The following is a 10,693-nucleotide window of genomic DNA, read 5'->3' as shown; positions in this document are numbered from 1 at the left end:
TCAACTTTGTTTCTATCCCAAAATCTGTTTAACATCGAATCCCAATTCACAAAACAATACAAAATCAGTTGAATTTATAAATGGCTTTATAATATTTTTTATATATATATCTTTGACCGAATATTTTTCTTGTCGATAATCTGAGCTATAAAACAAACTATGAATGGATCTTGATGCTGTAGTATACTTTTCACTTTACATTATATCTAACACTTATTGCAAATTGGTGAAACTTATCTGTTAATATTAATAAAAACCGACACCCCCTGTTTTTCAACCCAAAAATTTCAAAAGCTCGATTCTGAATGATTTCTAAAAATCTATAAATGCAATTCAGTTAAAAATCCTTTATTAAAACTATCTGGAAAGTTTCATCTTCCAATTCCGTTTATCGAGTTGTAATTTCGAAGTCAAAGGTTTGGAAATAAAAAGTCAAAGATTGTTCATCAGCAAAATTCGAGTTTTCTGTTTTAATTTAAGGTTAATTGATAATGCAGATAGTTTCTATTATCTATTTGGAACATTTTTCATGTTATAATCATAACCTGTAACAGCCTCTAGTTTCAAAATCGATTTTGAGTTCTTAATTTATTTATTTTTTTCTGAACGAACACCTACTGCTGTTCTTGAATTTTTTTTTCTTCGCTTCTGTTAATTTAAAAATCACCAATACGTTTATGTTTCAAATCTAAATCATAACTTAAGCCTGCAAGCATTGTGTGAATTAATTTGGGTCTCTGTCGATTTGGGATTGAAGAAGATTATGGTTGTGAACATACGGGTTATAATAAATGGTGAGAAGGATATAAACAGAAATGAGGCGATAGCCGAATGGTTTAGGAGGGTGTCGGGTTAGCGAAGGGTCAGTGGTTCGAGCCTGGTTCAAGGCAGTTTTTTTTAAAGACTCATTTCCTTGAAGGTAGTCACATATTAATTAGTATTATTATTTTTACTATCATTTTCATTATTATTATGTTATTAATGTTATGATTATTATTGTTATTATTAATTATTAGTATTATTACTATGTATTGTAGTTATCATTATTATTAGTGTTACTTATAAATATTAGATACCTTTTATTATTATAATAATTATAAATACAATTATAATTATTATTATTATCATTAAAATTATGATTATTGTTATCTTTATTAGTATGAAAATAATAATTTCTTTTTTTATTTTATTTCCATTAATATTAGTATTAAAATCATATTAGGATTATTAGTATTAGTATTATTGTCATTGTTATAGTTATTAGGATTATATTGATTATTAATAACATGAGTATCATTATTAACAAATATCATTATTATTATTAATATTTTCATTATTAATAAAGTTATTATTATTTACACTAGTAAAATATTAATATCAAAAATATCATTTTTGACCAACAAATATTTTGTACACAAAAACACACCTATTATATATATACTACTAATATATTGATATTCCATATATGTATATGAAAAACATATTGTCATTATATATGACTATATATAACAAATTAAGTATTTTTAATATAATACAAAATATATATAGATACTATTATAACTACAATAATCATTTTAGATATATATATATATATATATATATATATATACACAAAATAAACATATATAACACAAAAGTTAAGATATAATATAAATATATGATTTTTAAATGAAGTTTAGTATGAATATTATATAACTAAAATTACATAAATAACATATATTAATAAATGAAATTATGTGCTTTCCAGTATATGTTTTAATATATATATATATATGAATAATATAGGTTCATGAATCCAAGGCCAACCCTGCATTGTTCAGTTGTTTAATGTCGTCATATGTATTTTTACTACAAAATACATTGGGTGAGTTCATTTGATTCCCTTTTACTCTTTACATTTTTGGGACTGAGAATACATGCGCTGCTTTTATAACTGTTTTACGAAATAGACACAAGTAACCGAAACTACATTATATGGTTGGATTATCAAATCGAATATCACCCTATATAGTCTGGTAATCTAAGAATTAGGGAACAGAAACCCTAATTGACGCGAACTCTAAAGATAGATCTATCGGGCTCAACAAGCCCCATCCAAAGTACCGGATGCTTTAGTACTTCGAAATTTATATCATGTCCGAAGGAGGATCCCGGAATGATGGGGATATTCTTATATGCATATTGTGAATGTCGGTTACCAGGTGTTCAATCCATATGAATGATTTTTTTGTCTCTATGCATGGGACGTATGATTATGAGAAATGGAAGTATGAAATCTTGTGGTCTATTAAAATTATGAAATGATTCTTTATGATAAACTAATGAACTCACCAACCTTTTGGTTGACACTTTAAAGCATGTTTAGTCTCAGGTACGAAAGAAATCTTTCGCTGTGCATTTGCTCATATTAGAGATATTACTTGGAGTCATTCATGACATATTTCAAAAGATGTTGCATTCGAGTCGTTGAGTTCATCAAGATTATTATTAAGTTAATTATATTTGGATATATTATGAAATGCTTTACATGCCTGTCAACTGTCGATGTAACGAAAGTTTGTCTTTTAAAAACGAATGCAATGTTTGTAAAATTTATCATATAGAGGTCAATTACCTCGCGATGTAATCAACTGTTGTGAATCGTTTGTAATCGATATGGACTTCGTCCGGATGGATTAGGACGGGTCTTCACAATTTTGCCGTTGGAAGTCGACTATATCGAAGATGAGGTAATAGATTAAGATGATGATGTAGATATATTGAAGGGTCGATAAAATGCTAAATCATGATTATGATTAAGATCGACTATTGAGAAGGATTATGGTTATGATTATAACGATGTTATTAGTGATGAAGATTATCATGGTAATATTATCAGATGATGATGACGATCATTCGTTATAATGATAGTAAAACGCAAATATGATGATGATATGGTTAGAGCTATGATGATAATTAATTGATGATGATGTCGTTATGTAATGGGTTAAAAATATTTACGATCCAAATATTATCAGAAAGATCAAAACAGTTCAATGGTTAGTAGTATTTTGGGTAACCAAGAGGTCGCGGGTTCAAACCTGGACTTGAGCATTTTTTTAGGATTACTCCATTGAGGTAGTTATTTATTTATTTACTTATCATTATTATTCTTATCATTACTATCATTATTATTAAAATTAATATTTTTAGGATCATTATTATTATTTTATCATTATTATTATTAGTATTAATATTATTATTAATATCTTTATCATTTTTAGTATTATTACTATCATTATTATCACTTTTACCATTATTATTATTACAACTATATTATTTTTATCATCAATATTACTATTAATGTTATTATTATAAAAGTTAGTTATATTTAATAAAACTACATTTTTTATTTATTTAAAGTATATAAAGTAAATATATTTAAGTTAATAATGAAACACATGAATTACTAAAACTAACAGTTATATTAATAATAATATATAAAGTTATTCGACTTCAATTATATGTGTTAATATATATATAAATGTTATAGGTTCGTGAATCTGAGGTCAACCCTACACTTGTTAAATGACGTCATATGTATTTTTACTACAAAATACAATATTGTGAGTTTCATTTGCTCCCTTTTACTCTTTACATTTTTGGGACTGAGAATACATGTGCTATTTTTATGACTGCTTTATTAAATGCTTTTGAAATATATTTTGAACTGCGAATACATGAAATGCTTTTATAAATGTTTGATGAGATAGACACAAGCAAAACATTCCTCGAATGAATTATGTGGACGTGATAATTGCCACCATTGAATTATATGGACGTGATAATTGCCACAATTGATATGAATATTTTTCCCCTGATTATTATTGCTTGGTGACCTAAGAATTAGGGAACATCACTAATTTTGAGAATTAGTGCACGCCTAATTGACGCGAATCATAAAGGTAGCTACCGGGTTTAACACCCCCACCCAGAATGTTCACTAGACGAAAGGGCTAGTGGGCGTGGTGTTTAGTACTTCGAAGTTTATATGATTATTATACAGACGAGATGTTCTGTTTTGGGGATATTATTATGCGCATTATATGTTAAGGTCGGTTACCAAGCCAAGCTATGAAAGCAATGAAAAGTGAATGTTATGTATCGAGAGAATGATTTTATACACAGGTTATGTGTATGTTATTTTTGTGCACAAGATATGTGTACGGTTACTAAGATTTATGAAAGATGATTTTCGTACACGAGAAAGGTGTACTGTATTTAAAAGATATCGCATGTACATTACAAGTGGGTATAGGATTCGGGCCCATTTGTACCATGCAGGATTTAAATCTTGTGGTCTATCAAAATGATGAATTTTTATTGTTTTATGATAAACTTATGAACTCACCAACCTTTTGGTTGACACTTTAAAGCATGTTTATTCTCAGGTATGAAAGAAATCTTCTGATGTGCATTTGTTCATATTACATGGAGTCGTTTATGGCATATAGAGGTTAGAACCTCGCAATGGGACCAACTATTGAAGACTTCGTCCAGATGGATTAGGACGGGGCATTTCAATTTTCATAACTATTCTTATCTGAAATCATTTATCTCTTCGCGATATCAGTATTACATCAGAAAGGAAACTGTTTCAGTTTCTAAATTCTGAAAAATTAGAATTTAAATTATGAATGATTTTAAAGTAGTGTTGGAAATTGATGCATGAGTTAGTATAATATAATGACACTTGATTAACGTGATTATATTACAGTAAGTCATGATGAGTTTCTAATGGAACGTGATGATTCACAAATTATAATGTCATCATGTGCCATGTTACATGATTCTTACATTCTATCTAATCTCTAAATATATCAAGAACATATTATCTTGATAGTTCTATCTTTTCCCGTAAATTCCAGAAAATCAACCATGACTACGTCATCAGTTAAAACGAACCTGCATTTACTCATTTCACTCTTTTGTGATAGTTTCACCCGTACTCTTCACAAAAATTAAATTGTTTTATCTATATTGCTCGATGATGATAAAACTTTAATTTTCAACTCGTATGCGTCATGAAAACATATTTATAGTCAGCCATGACCATCCTAATCAAATTTCGGGACGAAATTTCTTTAACGGATAGGTAATGTGACAACCCATAAATTTTCGACCAAATTTAAACTTAATCTTAATATGATTTCGACACGATAAGGAAAGGCTATAAGTTGAATATCAAAAATTTTGAACTACTTTTATACATTCAATTACCTTTCGACTTTGCCGACGATTCACGAACAATTGATTGAAAATAAATACAAATATATATTTATATTTATAAATATATAAATGTAGGTGTATATAATAATTTGAAATAATAATAACTAATTAAAATAAAATACAAGATAATAAGGTTGTTCAAATGAATATATATATATATATATATATATATATATATATATATATATATGATTCTTATATAATTGATGATTATATGTTTATTGTAATATATGATAAAGTGTATAAAACTTTAACACTTAATATAAGTTATTATGTGTGTATATTATATAATTATATTACATAATTAATAAAATGTAATACTAATATATTAAAGTTAACTATATATATAGTTGTTATAATATTGTTATTACTTTTAATATTAATGTCAATACTAGTGTTATTAATATTATTGAATTTGATTTATATAAATTAATATATTATTATTATTAATAATATTATTATCATTAATAATATTAATATTATTACAATTAACATTATTATTAGTATCCTTAATAATATTATTATTATCATTAATATTTTTTTTATTTCATTCTTATTACTAATATTAAAACTATTATTATTATTATTAATACATTTATATTTATTAAGTATTAATATTAATTAATATTTAAATTATAAAATCAGTTAAATTAAAGGTAATTTTTTAAAAAACCTTTTTCAGCTGTCCCTATTTTTCCCTTTTATCAATGGTCGATTTAGTCATATAATGAAAACAAAATCTGTTTACAATCACTTTCAAGTCTTTATTTTATTTGATATCTTTATGTATACTTGTGATAATATGTCAATCCATATCTGATATATATTAATCGTTTTTTCTTCACTTCAGGAAAAATCACTCGAGTTTCACTATTAATTATCAATCATAAAATATCAATGGCTGTGTGTGTGGGAATTTAAAACTGAGAAAAATATAACAGTTCAAAACACTCTGTTCTTGAGTCAAGATTTTCAACACTCGATTTCGTAACAAATTTTAAAATCTAGTAATACAGAGTTGTTTGAAAGCATTTACTTAAACTATCTGAAAAGATTTAGACTTCAATTCGTCGAATTGAATTCGAATTTTGGAGTCAAAATTCTAAATTAAAAAGTCAACTGAATAGTTCATGGTAAAATTCGAATTCATATTTATGTTTTAAGTTTAATTGAGGATACAGAAAGTTTATAACACTGAGTTAAAACCTTTTTCATGTTATAAGTTTTATCTAAAACAATCTAGAATTCGAAATTTGATTTTTAGTTTATGTTCTTGAACTTTGAAAAAGCAAATACTCAAATTCGAATTGTAATTCAAAATCCTTAAATGCAGTATTGTTAGGAATCTCATACTCAAACTATATGCAAAATTCGAGGTTCCAATTCATTAAACAGATTGTGATTTTTCGAGTCAAAATTTTGGTTTTAAAAAGTCAAACAATTGTCTTCAAACGAATCTGTTATAATTCAGGTTCAATTGATGATACTAGTGTGTTCTAATGATCATTTGGAAAATATTTCAAGAAGATATCAGGGTCTCAAAACGTTCCAATTTCAAAATTATATTTTTTTTTATGTTTCCTTTTGTTCGACGACAACAGCTCCTGTGCTGTTTTCTTTTTTTTTTATTTTTTTTTCGTGCCTATCAGTTAGAATCACATTACAAGTGATTTCTAATTAAGATTCAATAATAAAAAATTCAAACTCTAATTTGATGCTAGTATTAGTTTCTAGCCGATTTGATGTGTAAAGATGAAAGGGAAAAATGAAAAGCGAGGTTAAATATAAATAAAATCGGTATAATTCAGGAAAAAGGAAAACGGGGGAATGGTTATGAGTGTTTCGGGTTAAGCGGGAGGTCATGGGTTCGAGTTCGGTCCGGGGCAATTCTTTTTACAAAAAGCTTCTATAAAGGGTATTATTTTACTACTTTTATTTCAATTATTATTATTATTATTATTATTATTATTATTATTATTATTATTATTATTATTATTATTATTATTATTATTATTATTATTATTATTATTGTTCGTATTGTCACTAGCATTATAATTAGTATTAAAATTATTGTTACAAGTATTATAAACATTATTATTATTACTATTATTAGGTATGAGTATTATTATTATTATTATTATTATTATTATTATTAATATTATTATGATTATGTTTATGATTAGATAAAATATGATAAAAGGAATATAATTACATTGTATTGATAAGTATAGATATGAACTTAATACGCTCATGAACATTTTTGTGATCTATATAAGAGTAATATGATTATTATTACGCTTAATGACATGATTAAGATATTAAGTATTAAGAACAATATTGGTATTAAGAAATAAACATGATAAAAAGGATACTATAAATTATAGTCATAAACCTTAATCGTTATTATTATTATTACTAAGTATTATTGTTATGATCGTTATTATAATTATTATTAATATTAATATTATTATTATTATTATTATTACTAGTAGAATTATTATTATAATAAATATCGTTATTATTATCATTATTATTATTATTAGTATTAAAAATTTTATTACTATTATTATACTTATTATAGTATTATTATAAATATTATGTTTGTAAACAAAAGAAATTTATATAAAGAATATATTTAGTTCATAAGTATACTAATATTATTTGATATTAAGATATAATATTAGTTATATTGATGTAACGTCAACTAAATTATATATCAAATAAACATTATAATATATAATAAGTATTAATAAAATTATATATAAATATTAATCTTAATACATAACTAAATATATATAAACTTGCTTGATTACGATGATACGTATTAATATATATACAAATGATATAGGTTCGTGAATCCAAGGCCAACCCTACACTTGTTCAATGTCGTCATATGTATTTTTACTACAAAATACAGTATTGTGAGTTTCATTTGCCTTTTTACCCTTTATATTTTTGGGCTGAGAATACATGCGCAACTTTTATAAATGTTTGACGAAATAGACACAAGTAATTGAAACTACATTCTATGATTGAATGATCGAAGCCGAATATGCCCCTTTTTGCTTGGTAACCTAAGAATTAGTAAACCAGTCTACTAATTGACGCGAATCCTAAAGATAGATCTATTGGGCCTAACAAACCCCATCCGTTGTAGCGGATGCTTTAGTACTTCGATGTTGTTTTATCATGTCCGATGGATGTCCCGGAATGATAGGGGATATTATTATATGCATCTTGTTAATGTCGGTTACCAGGTGTTCAATCCATATGAATGATTTTTGTCTCTATGCATGGGACGTATATTTTTGAGAAATGGAAATGAAAATCTTGTGGTCTATTAAAATGATGATAATGATCGATTATGATAAACTTATGAACTCACCAACCTTTTGGTTGACACTTTAAAGCATGCTTATTCTCAGGTATGAAAGAAGTCTTCCGCTGTGCAATTGCTCATTTTAAAGATATTACTTGGAGTCATTCATGACATATTTCAAAAGACGTTGCATTCGAGTCATTAAGTTCAACAAGATTATTATGTCACTTATAGTTTGATATATTATGAAATGGTATGCATGCCTATCAACTTTCGTTGAAATGAAAGTTTGTCTTTTAAAAACGAATACAATGTTTGTAAAATGTATCATATAGAGGTCAAAACCTCGCGATGTAATCAACTATTGTGAATCGTTTATAATTGATATGAATGGGTCCTTTCAAGTTGGTTGTCTCTTGCTGCACCATGATATTACTCCCGATCCAAGACTAAACATGTATCCAGTTGTTGACCATCGTGTATCATAGTCTCCAGCGTAATCGGCGTCATAATATCTAGTCACATGACATTCTTTTGTTTTCTTGTATAAAATACCAAAGTTAATACTGCCTTTAACATACCTTAAGATGCGTCGTACAACATCAAGGTGAGGCTTCTTTGGATTGCTCATGTATCGACTAACCACTCTAACTGCATAAGATATGTCTGGCAGGCTTCGTGTGAGATAAATAAGACTTCCGACCAACTTTCGATACATGGTAACATCTTGAAGACTTTTTCCTTCATCTGCTCGTAGTTTTGTATTCGGATCCATCGGAGTTGAGATAGGTTTGCAATTAAGCATTCCATACTTTTGTAAAAGATCTCGCGCATATTTCTGTTGTCCCAGAAATAATCCTTCTCTTTTCTGCTCTATTTCGAGTCCAAGAAAATGTTTGAGTTCTTCAAGCTCCTTCATATGAAATCTGATAGACAGATTCTCTCTTGTTCTTTGGATCTCCTCATAGTGATCTCCCGTGATGATTAAGTCATCCACATATACTAGGACTATGGCTAGTTTTCCTTGATCTTGTTTCACAAATAAACTAGAATCTGAAGGAGAAACTGTAAAACCACTTTGTACCAAGAACTCACCAATCTTCCCGTACCAAGCTCTTGGAGCCTGCTTCAAGTCGTATAGTGCTTTCTTTAATTTGCAGACATGGTCAGGATGGATCTTGTTCTCAAAGCCTCTTGGTTGATCCATATAAATGTTTTTGTCAAGTTCTCCATGTAATAAAGCATTCTTGACATCCATCTGCCATAACTTCCAAGATTTGCTAGCGGCTAAAGCTAGTAGAGCTTGAATTGTTGTGATCTTCGCCACTGGACTAAACGTTTCTTCATAATCCAGCCCATATTGTTGAGAAAAACCTCTAGCAACGAGTCGAACTTTATACCTTTCAATGGATCCATCTGATCGAGTCTTCACCTTGTAAACCCATTTACAAGATATTGGTTTTACATCTTTTGGCTTTGGAACTAAACTCCATGTCTGGTTTTCTTTTAGTGCATTAATTTCTTCTTCCATCGCCTTTTGCCATTCTCGACTTTACGCTGCTTCTTCATAAGTAGAAGGCTCAATAGGTATTGATTCATCCACATGAGCAGCATTGGCATACCTTGGATTAGGTTGTCTCGGCCTTGTTGATCTTCTTAATTCTTGTGCATGCTCCTCGACTTCCTTTTGGCTTGGACGAACCTCCTCGGATATAGATTGATGTACACCAGTTTTCCATGGACTCTTTTCCTTAGAGTGCGACCCTTCTCCTTCTTTTATTGGATCCAATATCGGCTCTTTAGGTTCTTTTTTTTTCTTCTGGACCTTCTTCTAATCTATGAGATTCTGGAAGCTCTATCTTTTGAGGTGACCACCATGAAGAAGATTCATCAAATACCACATTTCTTGAATTATGACATTTTCCAGTATTTGGATCACAACATCTCCATCCTTTTCTTGATTCATCATAACCGACAAAAATGCATCGGATTGCCTTCTTATCAAATTTGCTTCGTAGGTGATCTGGCACGAAGACGTAACATACACATCCAAAAATTTTGAGATGGTTGACAGTTGGCTTGATCTTCCATAATTTTTAGCACAAT

This window comes from Rutidosis leptorrhynchoides, chromosome 3 (genome assembly GCF_046630445.1).
Source record: "Rutidosis leptorrhynchoides isolate AG116_Rl617_1_P2 chromosome 3, CSIRO_AGI_Rlap_v1, whole genome shotgun sequence".
Taxonomy (NCBI): Eukaryota; Viridiplantae; Streptophyta; class Magnoliopsida; order Asterales; family Asteraceae; genus Rutidosis; species Rutidosis leptorrhynchoides.
Note: the sequence above shows the minus strand (reverse complement) of the source record.